Source organism: Pleurodeles waltl, chromosome 1_1, assembly GCF_031143425.1.
Source record: "Pleurodeles waltl isolate 20211129_DDA chromosome 1_1, aPleWal1.hap1.20221129, whole genome shotgun sequence".
NCBI classification, from domain to species: domain Eukaryota; kingdom Metazoa; phylum Chordata; class Amphibia; order Caudata; family Salamandridae; genus Pleurodeles; species Pleurodeles waltl.
Genome location: NC_090436.1, coordinates 929,561,348 through 929,586,496, shown reverse-complemented (window position 1 = coordinate 929,586,496; position 25,149 = coordinate 929,561,348).

The window sequence follows — 25,149 nt, the reverse complement described above, 5'->3', positions numbered from 1 at the left end:
AAAACATATGTTAGAGCCACATTTGCAGCATTTATTGACGTGAAGACAGCAGCTCATTTACAGGCTACTGTTGTGTTTTGTAAGTTAGTGCAGCTGTTGCGTCAACAAATGACGGTAATGTGCAGGAATTATTGTATAACTCACTGCAAGTGTATGTTCAACGTGCATTCCACATGCCCAAAAACATTGCATGCCGCATACGAACAAATCTGCCACTGTCACTACAGAGCATATAAATGTGCACATTACTCTGATTTGTACCCACCAACAGGGCCACCAATCACAATCCCTGGGTGGTCCAGCAGGTCTTGCTCCCTGGCAACCAGGTCAGCCCAACTGTGTTTCAGCTGGTGTTCATTGCGCGGTGTGTTGTAGATTCTTTGGAGATGGTACAGGACCTTTGCCCACCGAAGCCTCCTTGCCTCTGTGTGATACCCCTGTATCACACACCCACCTGCTTCTATCATTAAAGGTATGAAGTGACACACCAGCCAAATAAATCCCCCAGCTCCTCCTCTCCCATCCTGCCAAGACGAGGCCTACCCAATATGCTTGAAAAAAAAATGTGATTGAGGGGTACAGAGGATAATGAAGGCAAAGTAGGAGAGGGAAATGAAAAAAAAAATAACACCAAACAACCCAACTATTCCCAAACTAACACTACCCACAGCAGACTCCAAACAGTACAAAGACAAATTTATAGACCAAAAATGACACAAATACACTTACATAGGATACCACAGACACTTAGGAAACACTAAAATACAATGTAAAGACCACACAGGAGACAAATTCACAAAATGCACAGAAAGACAAATCAAAACACAGCCACACAGTCAGGAAATATCACAGACTGCAAAGTGAAAGTGAAAGTACACCCACTGTACCATTTATGTAAACAGGATATCCTAATACATCTCTGTCAGAATCACCAGATCCAATGGGTCTGTGCACGTTCCCAACATTTCCACCACAAGACGGCTCCAATACTCTGATTAGAATTGTCACAGAGTCTAAGAGAGTCCAAGTGGGCAAAAGGGGATTAGGAAGGGAACAGCTGGGAAGGAGACCTGTAGGAAGCAAAAAGGTTAAAACACACAATATCAAAATTATGTTATATTAATCAGTACTAGACTATGACTCTAAGCATTGTCATTCTGAAAATATGGACAACCTAAACATAGACTTAAATAACTAGGCTTCAAGATGACTGGATACCTGTGAGGGAATCAAGAAAGGTTAATGCGACTTTCAAATTCAAGTATTATCTTTTGCATGAGGATCAGGAAATAATCTGAATGATTTCTAAACCATCATATGAATCGTGTTTGAGAAACGTATTATGTACAAATAACATTACATCTAGAACTCTAGCATTTCTTGTTTTCACAAAAATTGCCGGAACATGAATTGCACACATTGCAGATTTTCACAAAGGTTGTAAATACCATGGAATGATTGTGCACCATGAATAACATAAATTAGACTTGAGAAATAAATCACGCGTCTTGCCAACTTGAAAGCCACCAAGTAAATGCCATGAAGTGGTAGCGCATAATGAACACCGTGATTTTAAACACAAGAAATGAATCACGCCTATTGCCGATTCGAGCACCCCCAAGTAAATGCCATGAAATGGTAACGCTCGCTGAATAGCATAAATTCAACACAAGTAATGAATCGCGCGTACTGCCGATTCGAATGTCAGCCGATTCGAATTTCAGCCAATAAATGTCGTGAAATGGTAACACACACTGAATATCATGAATTAGACACAAGAAAAGGAATCGTGGCAATTCGAATGTCACCGTAGGAATGTCAGAAAATGGTAACGTACAATGAATAACATGAATTACACATGAGAAATGAATTGCGCGTCTTGCCGATTCGAATACCACTATGAAACTGCCAAGAAATGGTAGTGCACAATGAATATCAAGGGTTAAAGCACGAGAAACGAATTGCACGTCTTGCCGATTCGAATATTAACATGTAAATGCCAGAAAAACCCCGACCACATTCACACACGCAAGGTAAAATCTCTTAACATGAAAATTAGGCCCAAGAACTTGGATGTCTTCGGAAAACAGGATCGGGGGCCCAGCCCGACCTCCGTCTTACCACCCTGATCAAGGCTCACCAATTATAGATGAAGGGCAAAGGCCTGGAAGATCAAAGTAGGCCACCGGAACAGGAGCTCAGGAAGTTGCTGCATGCTGCAGGGAAAGCTTCTAGAAGGCCCTGGAAGGGGACCACACCCTGACACAGTCTGAAAGCCTGCAGCAATACATTACAAGTGAACAGTATTTATATGCATGCTGAACATAAGTCTTCAGGATTAAACTCTGCAATGCAAAAGGTTAAACAACATCATATCAGCACAATGCATAAATTATGTTAGCTTGAAATTGTTAGGTTTTTGCATTCTAGTCGCCCGTAGAGCACGCACTGCCCTGATGTTGACAATCACTTGCTGTCGCAAATGCAGTGCGTTTTTATTCTTATGAGTCAAAATATTATAATGCTTACAGTCTATGCATAATTTTTTTTTTACGCACATGCTCAGAAGTTACCTGCATCCATAGTTCCAAATATTTTTCATGGGGTACGGTGTGGGAATTACCGCTCAGGGTAAATGGATGTATCATGGCAATGAGCGTCATTTTTCAACGCATATGTGTCATTTTTTGTTTATATTTTTTAATTTTTTTGCAGTCGCGGACACCCTGAGAAGGCTTTGAGGACCCCCAGTGGTCTTTGGATCACAGGCTGGGAACCACGGGTTTAGGGAATCAATTCCTGTACTCCTGAATCAACTGAATCCTGCATGGTAGGTACCATGCCTCCAAAGCCATTAGACATTTAGCACAGTGACATCTTGGCCTACTCTGCCTCACTACACATAGAGTACATGGTAGCAGATTGAGGACTCACTGATCTCCTCTAGCACAGTGGTAGGCAAATACAAACGACAATGCCCTGACACCTCAGGTGTACTGATGACGTTGGCAGGAGCTGGTTTCCCAAACTTGGTTGAGGGTGACCACACAAAGTGGAAGTAATTGCCCTCAAAATTCACTGTCTGCATGGTATGGGCACATATCTATGATAGCAATCCTGTCAGGGTGACTGATACCCATAGTGGACAGCCACCTACCCAGTACCTACGCCACAGCTTCCCACTAGTACTCAACCCAAACCCACCTTAGCAACACATTAATGAGATGGGAGTGTGTACTTACCCCCTTGTGGCTGATGTGCTGTCCCCAAGCGCCCTTCCACCTCAAGGTAGGCCACCACCAAAATACAGGCCATTAGTGGCAGGGTCTGACGAAGACCCCTCCCTCATTGGGAGGATGTCCCCAGCTGGGCCTCCCTGGTCTTCTGGGCCCAGCGTCTCAGGTCCTCCCACCTCTTTCTGTAGTGGGTGCTCTGCTTGGCATGGACAACCAGGGTCCTCACTTGCTTGGCGATGGCCCGCCAAATCCCCTTTTTTTGATGGTTCTGACCTGCATGGGTGACACAAACAGAAGGACAAAGTCATGTAGAGTGGCCTCATAGGGACAGCACATATCTCACACATCTAATGCCCACACTCACATGTCTTCACGCCACTAATGCTCAGACTCCTAACCCATTTACATGCATCCATTCTATCTGCCTTGTCCCAAAGCCTTTCATCCACATCACTGTCGAACAGGACAGTGACATTAGACTCACCTGCTACTCTTGTGCCCCATACAACTGTCCATACAGGGGTAGAACCCCATCCACAACCTTTTCGAGTTCTTCCTGGGAGAAGATTGGGGCCCTATCACCTGCAAGCCATGGTATCATGGCTACCAGAGTCAGAACACAGCAGCACATGCAGTGGAGGTCTTGTGTGCAGGAGAGCCAGGATCCAACTGAGCATTGCCACATGAAATGGTGGTTACGTCTGCACAGACATCACCACCAACGCCAGCGGCAATCACCATTGGCTCCTTTCTCCAACAGACAACCATGTTATCCAATGAGGAGTTGCACAGCAGTTGCAACCACCATGACGACTGACGCTGTTGGTATGAGTCACTTCCATCTGTTCTGGGCATGCAGGACAGGTGGCTGCCATTTTACATGTATTTAGTGAATAGAGGCTAAATATTAGGTGCAGCATGGATGACATTCGGTGACTATTGCGCAACTTTACTGTGTCTACACAGTCAATGCAGCTTCTTGTGAATTCTCCCTCTCCTGTTCCACAGATACGATGCAATGTGGAGGATGAGACATGCTCCTTTGTACCGACCCCTAGTCGACCTTGTCGCCCTGGAGGAGCGACACTTCATTCAGACATATTGTCTGAACCGTCAGACCATCATGGTGCTGGTGACCGAGCTGGAGCCTGATCTGTTGCCTGCCATCCATTCTTCCATTGATATCCCTCCTGCAGTACAAGTGCTGTCAGTCCTCCACTTTCTTGCCACAGGGTTGTTCCAGATGACAGTGGGCTATGCAGCAGGGATGTCACAGCTGATGTTCAGTAACGTTTTGAGGGATGTATTGTGTGCCCTGCTAAGACATCTGCCCTTCTACATCAGGTTCCCCCAACATGCTGATTTAGCCACTGTCAAAGCTGCCTTCTACGATTTGGCACATGTCCTCAATGTGAAAGGGACCATAGATGGAACACACATTGCCTTAGAGTAACCCAGGAGAAATGAACAAGTGTTCAGGAACCGAAAAAAACTTTTATTCTATCAATGTGCAGGTGGTGTGTCTCGCTGACCAAAGTATCTCCCAAGTAACGGCCAATTTCCCTGGTTCTGTAAATGACTCCTTCATTCTGTGGAATAGCAATGTCCCACACATTATGACACTACAACAGAGGGACAGGGCCTGGCTTGTCTCTGTGTATCTATTCGTATGTGTGCCCCTACACACTCAACTCTTTGCACACACTGCCCTATCTCCCTCCTGGTCTTGACATGGGTCCTACCTCTGTGCACTCAGGTGACTCTGGCTCTCCCAACCTTTCCTGGCTACTGTGATACATCCGACTACAGATGCTGAAAACTGTTTCATTGAGGCCCATGGTAGGACAAGGCATGTGATTGACAAAACCTTTGCGCCACTGAAGGCCAGATTCCGGTGTCAACACATCTCTAGAGGTGCCCCACTCTACAAACCACTGAAAGTGTGCCAGATGATTGTTGCCTGCTGCATGCTACACAATCTGGCCCCCATATGTCACATCCCATTGCTGGATGTAGAGGAGGTGACAGCTGGACCAGTGGCTAATGAAGGGGACATGGGGAGTGATGAAGAGGAAGATGATGATGATGTAGCTTACTCCAGAGCAGAGTTGATACAACAATACTTCCACTGAGCTACAGGTGTGTGTCAGATGTATGGTATGTGACCTGTACTCCAGACTGCCTTGTGACATGGATCCTCCTGGTGTCTGTTAGCACTGGTGGAATTGGGTGCAACTCTGCCTCTGGGTGGGTTTTTTGGATCACATTTGCCCATCAGTGGAGTTGTTACTGTGCTCATTTCAGTGCAGTTATCACCCTGCTGTTGTGTTGCTTCACTTGTGACATGTTTGTGCATTTCCATTGTTCTCTAAACTGCCATATGAACTGCAATATGTGTGCCTAACATTGCGTTGTCAACAGTGTTGCTACCTATCCTTAGAGTCCACATTGGGATGCAGTGCAACATTACTGTTTCTGACCGTGGAACATGCCTTAAGTTTAGCTTTGTCTGCTGTGATGGAAGGGCCATTGGGAATGGTTGTCTTGGGAATGTGGGTCTGACATGTGCATATGGTTAGAGCTGACACTTGCAATCTCACCCTTGGGACTTTATAATTGTAGTGCATGTGTGTTGTGTGAGCATATTTAACTCCTATAGTGATTTTTGTCCCTGTTTTGATCACCTTGCAGGGCATGTGTGTGGAGCACTCTGGTTCCTGCATCACCTGTTGCCTCCCCTGACACATGTCTCCAGCCTCAGCCTGCTCCACTAACATCCTTGCTGCACATTTCTCCCCCTTCTGTCACTATCACACACAGTTGCAGGAAAATGGGTTGAAAGTTAGGCATGTTATCCCACAGTAAATGGTACTTCTTACAATAAAGCACATAGAGCCAGATGTACCAAAGGATTTTACCTATTCTGTGTCTATGGGAAAAAGCTTTCGTACATATGGCCCATAGACAGTAGCTGTGCTCAATAGTTTTCATTTGTGACTGACACATGCAAGAGGTGATGAGTGGGGTCATGGTGGGTGAAATCATCAGTGTAGTTAGCCCATCTGTGGGTAGTCCAAGTTCAGTATAGGGGGCCATGGGAGAGCGGTCACATGACAGTGGACAGTCAACAACTGGTTGTCTCTGTGGCACACAAGAGAGAACATTCAGAAGAGGGTTCGTTCCTGGCAGTAGTGTTGGTCTTAGCATCAGCTCCTGCAGGATGCCTGGTTGGACGTCCTCGCTTGCATGGGGGTCCCTCAGCTACAGGGGGTGGGGTGCTGGTGGTCTGCTGGTCCTCTGGCAGGGCCACCATTCCACTAGCTGCCGCTGTAGTGGAGGGCTCTGTTGGGATGTGGCTAGTGTGGAAGGGGCCTCCTGGTGGTTGGAGGACTCACGAAGGATGCTGGTCAGTTCCTTCAGCACCCCTGCACTGGAGGCCAGGGTGGCATTGAGTGGCCACCCCTGCTGAATGTCCTCCTAATGGGGTTCCCTCTGTAGCCTCTGATTCTACTCCATGGTCATGAGGATGTGTCTCATTGTGTCCTGGGATTGTTGGTATGCACCAAGGAATTGAGAGAGTGCTGCCTGGGCAGTCTGTTGTTGTGGCTGCCCCGTTCCTTGGACCACAGGTCCCCTCCCACTACCCCTGGCCCACTTTGCCTGTGACCCTAGAACAGTGTGCCCACTGCCAGTAGCACCAGGACCTTCGTTGTCTTGGATGTGTGCCCTTGACTCTAGCCCCTGTATTGTGGGGCACACTTCTGATTGACCCATCCCTGGGGCACTGGTTTGGGGAGGAGAGGCTGACTGTGGTGTAGTTGCCACATGGGAGGGGGTTCTGGTGTGTCCAGGTGGGTCTGCTGGGTGGGTCTGCTGGGTGCCCAGGTGGGTCTGCTGACCAGCCATCCCTGATGAACCAGACAAGTGGTCGCTGTCCAGACATCCACTGTGGCCTTCATCCTGGGGAGGACTGTCATCTAATGGGGGTTGGCAGTGGCAGCAGGACCTGTGGATGGAAAGGCAGTGAGTCCCATTGTGGAGATGTACTTGTTAGCCACATTATGTAATGCATGGTGTAGCCTGACTTGCTTCCCAGTGATGGCAATGACAGCTACAGTACTGCAGACATTGTTTGGCTGATGCGGATTGTGCCATTGTTTCCATGTGCCATTGAGGGTTGAAGATAGTGGATGACATTGCTGTCATTGCCATGTGTTGGAACACAGTCAAGGCAACCAGTTGGTGTGGCATGTGGTATGGTTTTCCATGCAGGTGTTCCACTGTGGAGTAGGACTGTGATCCTCTGATGTGTAGAGAGTGTTGCATTGTGGGAGTTGTGGTGCTTGGCATTGTGCTTGGTATCCGTGCATTGGGGATGACTGTGTGGGGATGTTGGCAGTGGGGTGGTGTGGCATGCAGGGGAGAGGTATAGGGAGCCTGTGGGGGTGCAGAAGTTTAGAATAGGGGGGATTGGGGAGTGATGAGTGGTGGGGAAGAATGCTGGGTGTCAAGGGGGTGTTGTTGACTTACCAGAGTCAGGCCCTCCGATGATTCCAGTCTGGCCCTCATGATGTATGATGTCCAAGACCTTCTCCTCCCAGGATGTTAACTCAAGGGGTGGAGATGGGGGCCTACCACCAGTCTTGTTCATGGCAATATGGTGCCTGGACGCCATGGAACTCACCTCCCCCTGCACGTCATTCCACCTACTCATGATGTCCTCCCTCATGCGTGGATGTGTGCCCACTGAGTAGACCCTATCAATAATCCTCTGCCATAACTCAGTTTTTCCTAGCAACAATGTTTGCTGGCTCTGGTGTCTGAACATGTGTTGCTCTACCCTGAAGATTTCATCTACCATGACCCTCAGCTCATTATCACTCAAACGTAGGTGCTTTTGACGTGCCATGTTGTGTGGCGGGGGTATAGTGTGTGTAGGGTGCAGTGTGGGGTGGTTGGTGGGGGGGGTGTTTGGATGTGGGTGCAGGTGGGTTGTGGTGTTGATGTGTGAGTGTGATGTGTGCCTAGTACAATATGTGCAGTTGTGTGGTGTGTGCTGAGTGTGCAGTGTGAAGGTGTCTGTGGTGTATGGGATCTGTGTTAATGGGTCATCGCTATGTGTGCAGTTTGTAGCAATCTCAAGAGATTGTGGGTGTGTGGGGTTGTTTTATAGAGCTGTGAGCAGGTGTGTGTGGTTTGTGTATGTGTCTCAGGTGTGGAGTATTCAAATTGTCCAATGTGGTGTTTCCTACTACTGGCTGTACCTTTTTGAAAGGTGATGGTGTGCACCACCAATCATGTTCCGCCATGCATGGACCCCTGGGCAGGAAACTGACACGTAATAGGGTCGACAGAATGGTGTTGACATGGCGGGGATGTTGGGCAGACAGTCATTCTTTTGCCATTGGTCGGCCTGGTGGTGTTGAATTTGCATCTGTATTTGGACGGTTTTCACTTTGTGACTCGTAATACAATGGTCACTGTACGGCCAGCATTGGCAGTATGGTGGTGCTATTCTGCACAGCAGTCTTGCCTGGAAACCACCAAAGTCGTAATGACGCTAATCGGACTTAGGGCCCTTTTTTAAGTCTGCTTCTTTGGTTTGCGTTGTTTTTATGTCGCTAGGTAAATATGGTGCTAGAGGGTGTTTCTGTCCGTATATTATAAATAGTCCAAGTAAACTTTTACGTCCTTCCTGACAATCATGGAAAGAGAAGAGGGTAAAATTAATTAAATTTAATGCTGGATAGGGTCATATTGAAAACAAGAGGTGGCAATAGGACGCTGGACTTAAGAAAATTGGAATCGAGGTTGATTATTAGTTGTAATACAATGGAACCTATGGGTCTGAATAAGGATGAAGAATAATCGGTGCATTTACATTGACTGATTGTGAAATTTAAATATATTTAGAATTTAATAGATTTGAATTATATGTCGAAGCTTTGCTGTTTATTAATTAATTAATTTTACCCTCTTCTCTTTCCATGATCGGCAGGAAGGACGTAAAGGTTTACTTGGACTATTTATATCTAATATCCTGCAGAATATTTTGGCATTTGGGGGCTATTTAAGAGCCTCTAGCGCCATTCTAATGCCACATTAGCATAATTTTTGTGAGCTAATGTGGCCTTAGAGGTCCAAAACCTCCACACCATATTTACTAAGTGTTGCAATGCATTCATTGCACCACTTTGTAAACCTTTGTGCTACATTATGCCTGAGCCAGTTATAATGTATGCAAAGGGGGCATGGGTCTCTGGGAGCTTTCCAGAATTAGAGTCAACAATTTTGATGCTAATCCTGGAAAGCATCAGAGTAGCGTAAAAAATTCTGATCCTAGTCCTCTAACTATTGCCATGGTGAGCTGTATTTTAAATACTGCACACACAGGGTGGTGTTAGGGGGATGCTAAGGGGTGCACGAATAGTAGCGCTGCACTGTGTGCAGTATCACTTTTCTTAAATATGCCTCTTGGTGTTCTGGCAATGATTCATTGGCATCACAATATTTAAAACTTAATATTCAGCTAGTATACAGCTTACTGTTTTCAGCATGAAAACAATCAAACTTGATGTCACATCTTCATGAATGGCTAATTTTATATTATTGCTCTGAACTTATAAACAGTGCAGATCATTGAAGGTATAAGAGGATTCAAAAACAGAGTGAAACTATGGATTCACCCTGTCCTTGCCAATGTCTTGCTGAGACACTCCAAGTGAATGAATTTAAGTCACGCTTGAGTTCACACTGCATCCTTAAAGATCACGTATGGTCTGAGTGGTTTACACAAACAAGGTTGAGATTTTGACAATCACTGTTCACAGTTTTATGTTCAAAAACAGAGCTGACAGACATATATATCAAAGAAAGGCTGCAACTGAGAGAGACCAAAAAAAGAATGAGATTCACCAAAGTATAGGATATATGGGTGAAAGTAGCTATACATTGGACTTTATGTCTAGTGACAGCTTTTTTCCAATTTGCATTTTGTTCTGTTGGGTACAGTTCTGCATCCTGTTGCAACTGATTTTCTTCATAATTTCTGGCATACCGAGGGTTTCACTGAATATTCAATCACATGACAAACCTGGATATAAGTATTTATGCAATGATATTTGTGGAGTGCCATCCTATCTGAAGAGCTGCTGAAAGCTGTAGGTGTTGTAAGATCGAGTTCTATTAAGATGTGCATATTGGTGATGGAAGTGCCAAAGGATATTGATAGGCATGGTATTCCAGATCCTAACTGAGAAAATGGAGGAGCCCTGACTTCTGTATTTACATTCTTGCATTTCTTGATGTTTACTCTAGTGGTATCCTGGCTGCTGGTTTGGCACTGAATAATTGACATATTTTCTTGATTGAGTACGTAAACGTTGAGTCTCTGGTGGTAATGAATGTGAAACATCTGGTCTGAAATATGATTCAGGCTTGGGGGGGGCAAAAGTAATTGGTTCCTGTGAAGAATCTGCATTTTATGCATGTTAACCCTGGATTTTTCTCTTCTGGATCCTATTTGTGTTGTTTTTAGGACTGTGTGAGATGTGACAGTGTCATTCAGTTCAACTGTGTATGCACTCTGGGCCCAAAATGAAAATGTTACAGCTGCGTTGTCCAGAAATGTCACTCAGCCCCGGCTAAGCTGCAGCACAAAAGCACTGCAGTGACACGTGGAAAGGTAAATGGCCTTTGTCGTAAGAAAACCTATGTTTATTTGTAAGTCACTCTTGAAGTGTGAGTTTTGAGCTCAGATGGCTAATTCTACTGTAAAACAGTGGCAGACTATGCATTTCCAATAGGTACCCTCACACCTATTGAAGTCCAAAAAGCTGTTACAGTGTTTTGGTTAAGTTACATCTCCAGTAACGTGTGTAGGTAAAAATTTTATTCTTAAATTCTATATTTGCCTGACAAAGAATAATAAATAAATCAGTTATTTTCTATTCAATATTCAAAACACGACCTGTGGTCAGATTTTTATAACTTTTTAAAAATGTACTTTGTTATGTCTGTGCCAAAATCAAAGTCAAAATGGGCTTAAAATCAGCGTTGCCACTCAGCTCAACCCCACAAGTCCAGTATATGGACAAATGGAGAGAATGACGCTGTCTCCAGTGAGCTACAGCCTGGCCTCTTGACCAAGAAGGCATGGGTGTTGTCAACTACTGACTAGTTAGCCAGTGCTAATCATGGTGGACAGGAATTAAACAAGAGGGAGAACAATGGGTAGTCTTAACATTACCTTTTTAACTTGGAGATGTCAAGAAAGACTGCTCCTATCCATTCAGAGAGACCTTTCAGATATCTACTCTCCAAACCCAACAGAAGGTACAAAAATGTTTTACCCTGTCAGAGAGAAGGATATCTCATATAGATAGGGGAGTGATTTTAGAGAGAGACAGATACCTTCCTGATGGAAGAGGGTCAACTGTCTTAGATGTAAGGTTGTGTTTGGAAATTTTACAGTACAGCATAACAAACTGCTGCAAAAGGAGGTGAATATGTGGTGAAAGTGCATAGGATTGTATAGGGACAATTATACAGTCAAGGGCTCATACACAGGATAAGGCAAGCATGCCACTATAACCTCCTGACAATTTTCCTGATTGTGAGTAGAATATGCCTGCAGAAGACGGTTTTACTGGAAGAAAGAAAACTCCTGATAACTGGCTTCAACCTGACAGACAGACACTCTAACTTTCCTCCAAGGGTTAGGTGACTGACTTCCTCTCTAGAATCTATAGTAAAAAAAAAAAAAAAGGAAGCCTATCATCCCCACCTAACCACAGAGGACTGGACTCTGCTGTTGCACTGGTTGGAGAGAGACATTTTACTCAGAAGCCTACCTTCAGGACCTGGGTGTGCAGATGTGACCAGAATACTTTTGCTCAGCAGCTGAGGAACAATTGGATTTAGCCAGTCTTTTCCTCCTCTAGAGGACTGAGACCAACTATTGAAGTTTGCTCAGCAAAGGTGCATCCAAGGGAGAGAAGAAAACCGCAGTCATCTTACTTAGAGTTTTTTGCTATTTTGAAAACTGGTTCAAAGCAACCTCATATTTAACATATCTGGCCTTGTGAAACCCTGCTAGGCTACATCTTTCAGCCTTGTCCCACTGTAGGGTCTGAGAGACAAAAAAGTGATTGTCCAAAAGCAAAACCATGGCTGAGATGAGGCAGTAAACACATCTTATTCGTAGAGGGCTTTGGGCAGCTGTGAAATCCAACTTTATTGCCGACTGGGATTTCGGTGCCAAAACTCTGCTACAGGGCTATGAATTCCAGAAAAAAGGGTAAGGGCCTGATATAGATCATGGTAGTATTACCACCAAGCCACGTCGATGGTGGGCCTGAGAAGATTATCAAGTCAACAGTGGTCCATCAGCTGTATTTAGATTTATTGCGAATGGGCCAAAGACCACCACTACGGTGTGCTCATCTTAGCCTTCAGGCAGGCGTGTTCCAACCAGTCCTATTTAGATGTTACAGTTGGACAGGCAGTGTCCTGCTGGCGGTTTGCTGATGGAGGGAAGACATTGTTGAACCCAATGGTCATCAGACAATGACAGTGGCTGTAGAAGACAGGTAACACACACACACTCTATCCTACACACATGCATCCCCTGCATCACACATGACACACCACAATACATATACACCAATATCCATTGCCATTCCACCACAACATGTACATGTCACAAACACACATTGACGTACATCACACAGCACACACACAACAAAACCACAACAAATACACACTCATCTACACAACCACTTGCACACACGAGAGCAACTACACACAGCACAACAGCTGCCTCACAACATGCACCTGAATGTTGCACACAAAAACACAACACATAACATACACAACAACGTCTATGCCATATGCAAGTGGAAAACATACCGACACAACCACATCGCCCACTACATCTACCTCCACCTCACCCAGCCAATCACATTGCACACACATACCTGTACTGACCCACACACACAACCCAATGCACAACATGACCGGTACATGCCCCCTTGCAGAGTGCACACATTGACAAGGTTGCATGTACAGTCATTGTGGTGCCAGCATTCATTTGAAAAAGAATACTAGCATCATAATGACTGTTGGCTATGTGTGCGATATGTGTGTTGTGCCAGTGGGTCCCCACTTATGTCTGACCCACTTGGGTCCTCGACATATGCATGTCACAGTAATTAAAAAGAAAGACTGTGACATCTATATGTCTGCAGCAGTCCAGTGTCCATGTGCAGTGATCCCCACGTATTTAGCCAATTTGCATGCATATTTTGGTGCCTGAATGCACTATAATCCACATGGGCAAAGGGTAAGTCTAGGGTTGTTTTACAAATAAATTTCAACAGGTATGACCAGCAGAATCTTATGAGGGCAAAACAGAGAGACAGTGGAGTAAGTCTTCAAACGTCTAATTCCAATTAGGGTGACCACACGTCCATAATTTTCATGGACAGCCCATAATTTAGCCCTTCCATCTGTAGTCCGTGATGTAAGGCTTAACGGACAGCATTTGTCCATAATTTTAGCTTTTCAGTCAAAGAACAAATGCAATTAGGACAGTTTAGTTTCCTCAGCTGGATGGAAAGGCAGGGAGTCTCCTTTGCTATGATCCTGAGGAAGGGAAAGACAGATAAGAAGCGGGCCTTCCTTCCACAGTGTCTCCTTCCCAAAAGAAATGCAACTGTGCACAACTGGTAAATTTGAAAATGCAAATGGGTTTGGAAACGTGTATTGTCTTTAATCAAAGGATTCCCTTGAAGCTTTCTGATGTAAAGTATTTTCTTTTAGAGAGGTGCTGTAAGGATGTTCCAAGATGAGGGAGTGTGTGGTTTTAATGGACAGTCATAAAAAATGTTTGCACTAGGTATAATCTGTATATTATTGGAATTAATATTTTAAAAGGGCTCTTTTGATTTATTCTAAATGTATTTGCACATTTTGTGGCAGCCTACAGAATGCTGTGTGTAATGCATGTTTAAAATAAGAAATTACACATTCACAGTGCTTTTAGGGACCTCAGCACCGTATAGTACTAACAAATATTGGCAAAGCCAATAGGTTGTGTCAAAGCAAGAGTTACTGGTTTTGCCAATGTATTGTAGCTATGTTATACACTAGAGTGGCTGCTGTTCAGCATGGCTAAAAGTTATTGGTAAATAGGATGTGGTGTGGATTGTCGCAGAGTGGAAAGGCGAAGAGTGGCGTAGAGTGTTATGGAGTGGCAGAGGGTGTCGTGTTTAGGAGTGGCATATTGTGGAGTCGTGTGGAGTGGCATATAGTGGGGTGGTATATAATAGAGTTGACTGCTGTAAAGTGCTTTGGTGTAGAGTGTTGGAGAATATAATGGTGGAGAGTGAAGTGACATTGAATACAGTGGCATAGAATTCAGCGGCATAAAATGCAGTGTCATAGAATGCAGAGGCATAGATTAGACTGGTGCATACTAGAGTGCAGTGTTGCAGAGTGGAGTGGTGCAGAGTAGAGTGGCATAGAGTGCAGTGGCATAGAGTGGCATACAAGAGAGTGGCAGAGTGTGCTGTAGAGTGGTGTGTAGTGCACTGGCATACAGTGCAGTGTAGACTGGAGTGGCATAGAGTGCAGTGGTGTAGAGTGGAGCAGAGAACAGTAGAGTAGAATGATGCAGCACAGTGCAGAGTAGAGTATAGTGCTGTAGAGTGCAGTGGCATAGAGTGCAGTGTTGCAGAGTAGAATGTGTGTGTGCTGTGGTGTAGAGTGGCATAGAGAGCAGTGGCATAGAGTACAGAGGTCCAAAGTAGAGTGCAGTGGCGTACAATGCAGTTGGTTAGAGTGCATTGGTGTACAGTGCAGTCATTCAGAGTGCAGTGGCATAGAGTGGCGTGGGGCAGAGTAAAGTGGCATAGAGTACAGTGAAGTAGAGTGACGTACAATGGAGTGCCAGAAAATGCAGTATTGGAGAGTGGTGTATTGTGCAGTGGTGTAGAGTGCAGAGTGGACTAGAGTGGCAAAGAGTGCAGTGGCATGGAGTGGTGCAGAGTACAGTAGCGTAGAGTGGTGCAGTGGAGACTAGAGTGTAATGCTGTAGATTGCAGTGGCACAGAGTGGAATGATGCAGAGTAGAGTGGCATAGAGTGCAGTGGTGTAGAGTGTATTGTATAGAATGCAGTAGTACAGAGTAGAGTGATGTAGAATGCAGTGGCCCAGAGTGCACTGTTGCAGAATAGATTGTCAGTGCAGTGTTCTAAAGTGAAGCAGAGTGGCATAGAGAGAAGTGGCGTAGAGTACAGTGGTGCAGAGTAGAGTGCAGTTGCATACAGTGCAGTTGTTTAGAGTGCATTGGCATAGAGTGCAGCGGCACAGAGTGGCAGGGGGAAGAGTAGAGTGTCATAGAGTGGCATACAATAGAGTGGCAGAGAGTGGAGTGCAGTAGAGTGGTGCATAGTGCAGTGCCGTAAAGTTCAGAGTAGACTCAAGTGGCATAAAGCGCAGTGGTCATATATTGGTGCAGAGTAGGGTAATGTTGAGTGGTGCAGTGCAGAATAAAAGTATAGTGCTGTAGAGTGGAGTGGCATAGAGTGGAGTTATGCTGAGTAAGGTGGATTAGAGTGCAGTGGCGTAGAGTGTATTGGTGCAGAATGTAGTAGTACAAAGTAGAGTGGTGTAGAGTACAGCGGCAAGAGTGCAGTGTTGCAAAGTAGAGTGTCAGTGCAGTGGTGTATAGTGGAGTAGAGTGGGATAGAGAGCAATCGCATAGAGTAAAGTCATGTAGAGTAGAGTGCAGTGGCATATAGTGCAGTTGTGTAGTGTGCAGTGGCGTAGAGTGCACTGAGGTAGAGTACAGTGGAGCAGAGTGGTGTAGAGTGCAGTGGCATAGAGTGGAGAGGTACAGGGCTCAGTGCACTGGAATAGAGTGTAATGGTTTAGAGTAAAGTGATGTAGAGTGCTATGGCATAGAGTGCAGTGGTGCAGAGTAGATTAGAGTGACATGCAGGGTACTGGTGTACGGTGCAGGGGCATAGAGTTGAGTGTTACATAGCAAAATACATAAGCATAGAGTGTACATTAGCATAGCGTGTATTGGCATAGAGTGTAGTGGTGTACAGTACAGTGTTGCAGAGTGGCATAGAGTGGAGTTGTGCGGAGTAGATTTCTGTGGCCTAGACTGGAGTGGTATTGTGTGCAGAAGTAGAGATCACAATGGTGTAGAGAGGTGTAAAGTGGTACAGAGTAGAGTAGTGTAGCGTGAAGTGGCATAGAGTGGAGTGGTTCAGAGTGGAGTAGAGTGCAGTGTCCCAGAGTGCAGTGGCATGGACTGGTGTAAAGTGGAGTGGCGAAGAGTAGGTTGCAGTGGTGTGGACTTGTACAGAGTAGAGTGGAGTGGAGCATGCATGGTGTGGTAAGACACTGCCATTACAGACAACACATGTTTGATTGAAATGACCATTACATTTGCACAGACATACAGTTTTTCTAATAACACTCTATAGTGCACAAACAATGTATTGAAATTGTATCACCTAGTGTAATGATTTGTTTTAAATTATAGTAAGGCATTTGTTTCCAGCCAAGTTCAGAATTAACAGAAAAGTGCTTCATTTGTGTTCCTAATTCTGATATATTCTTAAATCCTTGCACAGTTCATTTAAATGTTGTTGTTTGCTAGAAAAAAAGTATTTCCTTCCCCTGTAGCTAGCAAGATTATCACATAAATTGCCACATAAATCCTCTCACTTTGAAGTAAGAGACAGAAAAGTGAACAACAACCTCCCATAGAAGACAAAGCCTGATTTTTTTCCCTCGTTCTTTGAATGCACAGCAAATGTGATTAGATAAGAACAAGATCTACAGGCTGGTTTACAGAAAGGGAACACTCAGAAGAATACTGTAAATAAGGTTTGGGCAAAGGAAAGGACAAACTTAAGCTGGATGGCCTAAACAAAGAAAGCCAGCAAATTGAAAGCAATGAAATGTGAGTTACAAACCACAAAGTCAATGGCAAGCAAAGGACGGAATGCATTGCCATGGAAGCTCTATGAATCTACTTAAAGTGGCAGCCACAGGATACTTTGTGGTGAAAGTTCAGTATTTTAGCCCAGTCCGTATCTTGCAGAGGTTTGGCCACATCAATCTCCCAGGTTAGTTTGCCACCAGTCCCTGTGGTGGAGAGCTTCTGGCACACATCATGTAGGGTTAGTGCTAGGTGGGCGGCAGACAAGAAATAGGGAATTTAATGATTGTTTAACGTGTCTCTAAGTAAGGAGTTGACCCCGGTGAAGATGGTAATCTGCCATAAGGGTCTGGAAATCTAGTAGCTCACCATCCAGAAACAAATCCCCCAATTTTAAGATTCCTGCAGCAACCAAATCTGATGTGTGGCGTGTCTGAAGAAGGAATGAGGAATGAGCAGGGTAAGGTTTAGGGAAGGTAAATTAAAACAATAATCGGGGCAGCACACCATCTTCGTTAGTGCTACATGGCCCACTAAAGAAAACAGAAGAGAAGACCAAAAAGCAAACTGGGCACGGAGGGACCATGTCGCTCTGCTGAGATTTCCATTCTGCAAATCAGTAGGAAAATGGTAGATGTTAATCCCTATATATCAAAAGGTACTTGGTACAGTACTGTATATTAAAAAAACACTAATATTATTTTATATCTTTATCATGTTCTCACATTTTATGTGTGCAATTTATATCCCAAATATTTTGAAGATTTGAGTACTTTGACACTTAAGGATAAGCCTGATCACTGGTTTTGCTGTTGCTCAATTGCAAAATTTAAGGCATGGACAAAGTGGACAATTGCTTGTCTGCAGAGACAACTCCTCAGGTACGCAATACCTTTAGATACTCTTGGTGGACCCATCTTGTCTGATTTTGAGAATTGTCCCACCTTGTTCTTCTCTTCCTTATTTATCCAGTTCTTAGCAACAACCCTTTGAATCTGTTGCTGTGGATCTCCCATCTGATCCAGCTTACATCCTCCTCTTTTATTATCTGTGATTGGTAATCCGGGCTCCCAGTTCTGAGATGATGTAGAGTCCTGGACATACATTCTACTGCTGTGAGACTACAGACGAATTGTGGGTGCCTCACATCCTGACATTAGGTGTGAGACTGTTGCCCACACCATCTGCTCTGACTCATTCATTTTATTTAATTTGAAAGTCCATTGAAGGTTGTGGTGATGAGATGTTTTTGTTCAACTTGTTGAAACTAGCATAAGGTTATTTACCTTAATGTTCCCCACATTTTTTGTCATTGGTTTTAAAATGTTTAGAAACATAATCAAAATGTTGATGTTGCTTTCTCTCTCTATGAAAGATTAGGTAGATTTGGGTAGGAGTGATGGCCTTGACACAGTGCTGAAGGGTATTCATTTACTACTGAACAAGGATGTAATATGACACCTGAATGTGGCATACCAGGAGCAATCACAAAAAGACCACAGTGAATAAATAGTGCTATGTAAACAAAGAGTAAATACATTCATTGATAAAGTAATAGGGTATGGCCTCTCTTGGATGTGTCTGTAAAATTGATGTTTATTGTTCAATTTCTGTCCTGAATTTTGACCCTTCACCCTGAATTTTTGTCCTAAATTATGACCCTTTGTCCTGATTTTCTTTTTTTTTACAGTCCTGTCCATAATTTGCCTCAATGCCAGGTGGTCAACCTAATTGCAATATGTATAGTAATAGGAGTTACACCACGAACTTGAACTAAAATAACCACTCATATTGATGACCAAAGTCAGAGGTCACATGTTATCCAACATCTGCTCCATGGCACTTGACTAGAAATCATGCATAGGACTGAGTGGTGGTTTGCTTTTTCTAGCTGCTGTTAGTCTCAAAACATTGAAAATCCTTACCTCAGGGCCTGGTAGCTGAAGTTAATGGTTTGGATGTCATTTTTAATTTTATTTTTTCTCTAGTTTGATCAAATTGGTATGGAAATGTATTGGTTCTTTTCTAGTCCTTAAAATGTTTGATACTGCTTAAGCTTAACATGCTTTTCTCATGGGATTGCATGTTGCTTGTTCCATAATTACCAGGAGTTGACCAGAGATTCACTAACAATATGTTTTGACCTCACATTATTATGTTTATTAGATTAATGGGGCGACTAATTCCCAATTTAAAAAGCCATTTTCTGGCACTTCCCTGTTGGGGAGATAGGTTGAACTTCCTAAGCTACTGATGACATGTGCTGCAGCATGCAGTTTATGTTTTTTCAAAGAGGCCAATGTGGTATCACGATGGAGGTAAACAGAGCATTGCCTTCTTACAGGTAAAATAGGAATAAGGATTAAATGGTTATTCTGAAGTCAGATTCAGGAAAGGGAGTTTCACGTCTTCAAGGGGGGAGAACAGCACCTGTGCTTCTTTGCTATTCTTTGTGACATGTTCTTTTAATAAGAAGCGTGTGGTGAGGGAGAATCAATGGATTTTGCTATTGAATCTCGGTTGAAGGTTAAAACTATCTGGGTTCATTTTGCATAGAAGTTTGCCACTGTTAGTAAAGGAAAAGAAATCTTGGGTGCGTTACCCTTAAAACAGGAATCTGGAACCCAATAATGGATGGGATTGAAAGAAGTCGCCAGATATTTAGAGCTGCAGTGATTTTGGGGTAAAGTTGTGTGTCACCTGCACGTTGTGGGATCTGGATTCTGCTGTTAGTGACCATTATACAAGTGGGCAATCCTGTAATCCAAAAGGAACCTACATAGTTACAATTATAGTGAAAACAATATTGCTGGATTATTTATATAATAATAATCTTGAAGAGAAACCATATCTTTCTGCAGTGCAATAATTAGTAATAAGTAAAAACAGCACACGGAACGCCAAGCATTCTTCAGCATAAACATAAGTAAATGTTGAGAATTAAACTCCAATGGCCTTATGAAAGGTTGCTCACCATTTCCATATTTATGCACCCACAGATTTGTGGTATAGGCCCTAATTAGGACCATGGCGGTATATACCGGCTACCACCATGGCGACGGCCACCAAAAGACCTTCGCTGCGGCTACCAGCCATCCGCCGTATCACAACCATAGCTGGATTTCCGCCAGAAGGATGGCGGAAATCCAGCTATGGCCATAGCAGCGGATGGCAGTAAGGTGGTTCGGCTGCCAGCAGCAGCGCCCCACCAGTAGACTGCCGCTAGCCATATTGTAAGAGTTAATACAGCCTGGCAGTGTTCTGCTGGTGGACGCTGCTGGTGGCAGCAGCGCCCCGTCCTGTCTCCTGCCAGAGGACCCCCTGGATCCAGGTAACTGGGTGCTCCGACAGGGGAGGTGGGTGAGGGGTGTTGTGTGTGTATGTGGGGGCGTCTGTGTATGACTGTGCATGCGTGTATATGGGTGTGTGTTGCGTGTTGTATGTGTGTGCATGTGTGGGGTATGCGTGCGTGTATGTTGAGTTGTGTGAATGCATGTCTGCATTTATGTATGTGAGTGTGTGTGGATGTGTGTGTGAATGGATGTTTGCATGTGTGGATGAATGTTGGAATGGGTGTGTGTATGTGTGTGTGCATGTGTGAAGGGAGGGGTGTGTATGAAAAACAAATGATCAATTAATAGTTTAGGTTACAATACAAGGACTGCTATTACCATGCTGTTATAGTTTCTGATTCCAGAGTCTATAATGTCTGCCTTTTTTATATGTTAGTTCTATAAAGAAAAAACTGAAATTGCTATAGGTATGTTCTGAACTGCAGTTTGGTAATCCTGTACTCTGATGACAATTTCTCTCAAAAGGATGTATTATCCTGAGTTGCAGTAGATCAGCACCATTTTTATGGATTCATTCGACCCATTGAGGTCATCTGCCCAATAAAGGCATGTGTTTTGCCAAATATATTTCTCCATTTCAACCCTTTGCAGAAACCAAGATATCTGGCTTTTTTCTTAGACAATTTTGCAGTGGTGGTCAACCACAAATAATAATGCCACTTTTTCTGTTAGGTGCAGTAAAGGGTTCAGTAATTTAAACATGAGCTGAACCCGATAGAGCAGACAGACTTCACATAAGAAAATATGTAAAGTATTTAGAATTACCAAAACAATTAAATATGTGAAAATGTGACACAATAAATAGCCCACTCTATAACAATGGAGAATAATTTAGTGAACAAAATTACACTAAAATGACAATAATCCAATAAGCAAAACCATGAATGTGAATTTATGAAGTAAAAAAAAAAAAAATAGTGTTAAAAAGCATTAAGCACAAACCTCTACTTGATACGAATGCATGGTTTAAGTTTGACCAGAATGAAGCGTGGGTTAGATACAGAAACCCAGTTTGAACCAGTCAGAAATACTCAGTATGTGAAAATTGAAGTCAAAATCCTCAGCAGGGCAAGGCAGAAGGCTGTTGCTGAGGAGAGCTCCATGAGGCCGAATGCCCATTAAACGAGGTCCTGGTGAAGTCATATTTGGTGTCAAAGTTCAGAGCAGGAGAAATTCAAACATCATACCCAAAGAGGTTCCATTGCAAGAGAGATGCTTTTGCCACCATTGTCCGTTGAAGATTTCTGTGTTCAAACATTGTCACTTTTTAGAGCTTGGAATCCGCCAGGGGCAAGGCTAAAAGCTGTAACTGAACAGGGCTCCAAAAGGCCAGGTACTTCTACATGACATCCCCATGAAACAGATTTACTGCTGTGGAAAAGCTCAGAGTGGGAGCAATCTGAATCTTGACCTAGCCACAATGCACTTTCATTGGATTTACTTGGCAGGGTTGTCCAATTCCCCAGAGGTCTTTGGAGCCCAAAAATCACAGGTTTTTTGCAGGAGGTTAGGAAGAGTATACTTTGACACAACCAGCATTCCTAGTACCTCACTCCAGCGGAACCCAAAAGCAGGGTCCAGGACAGGTACAGTAGGAGCTGGCTAGTTGTGCTCTTGAGGAGAAGGTGGCTTCTTGAAGTTTGTTGTGTTCCTTTAGCTTAAGAGGAGGTCATCTAACTGACCCCTTGAGTCCACTACTCTTTCTTGCTGTGCTCTCCGTGAGCTCCAGTTAGAACAGGTCCAGCCTTTCAGCCCTCCTCACAGGTTTCAGCAACAGGTGCTGTCTTTCTTCTGTCTTCCAGAGGTCCAGTAGTATTCTGAAGAGGCTGTCAAGGGCTACTGGCACCAGCATGTGGGTGTGAGTGACTCCTGGCGTCTCTCTAACCAGTGAGGAAAAAGTCCCAGGGGTAACCCTACCCACTTTTGCAGTAGTTCCTGTGCACCCAACCCCAAACAATCCAGTAGTACCCCTCTCTGCCCATATTCAAGATGGTGAATGCCTTCTCACCTTGTCCAGAGCCTGTGCATTCTCCACATAGATATGGGCAGGAAAATGAGAAATCTCTCCTTTGTGGTAACTTCAAATCAGTTTTGGGGACACCTTTTTGTCTACTGGGATTGGTGCCTCCCTGACTGAGGAGACAAAAAAGGGCCTGCCCAGCTGCCTGTCACATGGTGGGCTTCTTTTAAGTTCACCAAGTTTTCTGGACACAGCCCAGATGATCATACTTCTATGGGAAAAGAATACCCCCCAAAGCCAATGCCTTTGCTCTACTCTGGGAGTAGGTTTCACACCTCATTAAAGGGACTATTCAGTTGTTAGGTGACAGTTTGAGTTCAAGCAAATGGGCCTCCAGGGGCTAAGGCAGAGAAAAGATACATTTCTAAAAGTACCTTTTCCTAAATATTTATTACAATACCGAGTTCACCAACTAATTGGGCTTGTAATAAATATTTCAAAAGGTCCAAGAAGGAAATTTTGTAGTGGATTCCTAGCCTGAGATAACATTATTACATTTACTATTGCATCACAATGCTTTCGAAAGAACAACTAACTCTGATACAGTAAAAATAGCTTTTAAGGGCTTTTCACGGTAAGGAGATGTTGAACATTATATTTACACATGTCCTACTTTAAACAACTGTGCAATGGAGAGTGAGACTTATATATGGGTGACCTGGTAATATTTAAAAGGATGATTTAGGTCTGTCAAAATTAATTCTTTTGACAGGTTTAAGTTGCAGTTTTAAAACTGCATAGCCAGGCTACAATGTTAGTCATGCAGCCACATTTGCACTGTCACTGTCGTAATTGGTAGAATCGGTGCTGCAATCCACCAGTGACATTTAACTTACAGGCAGCGGGTACACTTTGTACAATATACTAGGGAATTATGAGTACGTTAATTTTGCCAAATAGGAGTATAAACATTTTTGGTATTTTTTATTGGTTAGAGCAATGCAATGAAGTCTGGTTATCAGAGTACCAGTGTACAGAGTCAAAAACAGCAGTATCAGTGCAGAAATGGGGGTGACCATGCAAAAAGACGCATTTTCCAATGGAAGTAAACCCATTTTCTTTAATTCTGGTTTTTACAATGCCATGCATTTTTAACTAGTTTTTAACAATCAAAGAATATATTTGGAAGATGTTTGAAAATTTAGTTTCACGGTTTAGGCTTTTTCATGAGAAACTGGTTTTTGAAGACATATGTAAAAATTGTGCTTGCTGCTTTCTGATTTACACTTTAATTCAGAAGAATGGGGTACTGACGTATTGTGGCTCCTATGTATTACAAAACCGTAGAACAATTTAATGGTCTCTTCTCATTGGATAACTCTTCTCCACCAGTGTTCTCCAGTGGTGACAGCAGGGTATCAGGTAAGAAGTTAATCCTTTTTATATGTTTATTTTATTTGTACTCTGGGCCATGCAGGTCTGTAACATATCAATGTGGTCAGTGTGGCATTGTCTCTTTGTTTATTAGACAGCCCTTTGTCCATTTAGAGCACTGAGGTTGCTCGCCTTTTCTTGTCTTGGACAAGCTGGTATAAGGACGTCTACCACTCTGATTTACTTCCTAAAAGCAGTATTTCTTAAGAAATGAAAATTACTAGTTTTATCTCAATTTGATGAGGCGTAGGCCTTATTATTCTCTTTTTTCTCCACTCCTTTCCAACTCTACTTTTTCTCTGTAAATTTTTAACCTTGGTAATCTAAGTTTGACAATTCAAATTGCCTTCAACTTTTAGTTTACAGGTCACTGAATTAATTGGTTGAAATGGTTGATTTATTTTATTCCCCCTAAAAAGACAGATTGGACTGTTTTAGCGTCTTGTAAGCAAAAGGCAGATGAATCGGTCTCTCATTTCTTTACACGCTTTGAAGAAGAATTTCATGATTTTAGCGGCCAGTTATTGTCAGATGACACGGGCAGACATTTGTTTGTCGATAAATATGTTGCAAATCTGTTACCAGGAATAGCTAGTCGTCTAAAAGCTAGTGAAAGTTCATGGACTACCTCTACTCCGGTTTCTCTTTTGACTATGGCTCAGTATTATGAACGTCAGGAATTAGAAGCAAAAGGTAGCGAGGATAAAAAGATTAAAGAATTAAAGATGAAGGTTATGTTGGCTCAACTTATGGTCTGCCTTTTAGAGGTAGTGATAGAGGTGGATGTGGATCTTATGGTTCTTCTTACACACGTTCGAATTTGTCTGTTGATCAGTGTGCATATAGTAAGAAATTTGGGCATTGGGCTGCCGATTGTCCAGCACTACGTGTTCAGCAGTGTTCACGTGGTCGGGGACAAATGAGAAATCGCTCAGGATATTCAGGGCCTAGAAGAAGCACGAATGATCATGCTAGGGTTGATGCTAATGTACGAGGGCAGGATGGGTTTAACACTTTTGATAGATGGAACCAATACCAGATGTCTAACTATGTGCAGCCTGATTTCCAAGATTCAGCTTATGCATAGGATTGCCTAGGATGGGGTAAGGAATCAGTTAAAGTTCCCATAGATCAGAGTTGTCCCTATGTTACAGCACATGTTTTGGGTTCTACTGATCAGTTTCTGGTTGATACAGGACCTACTCG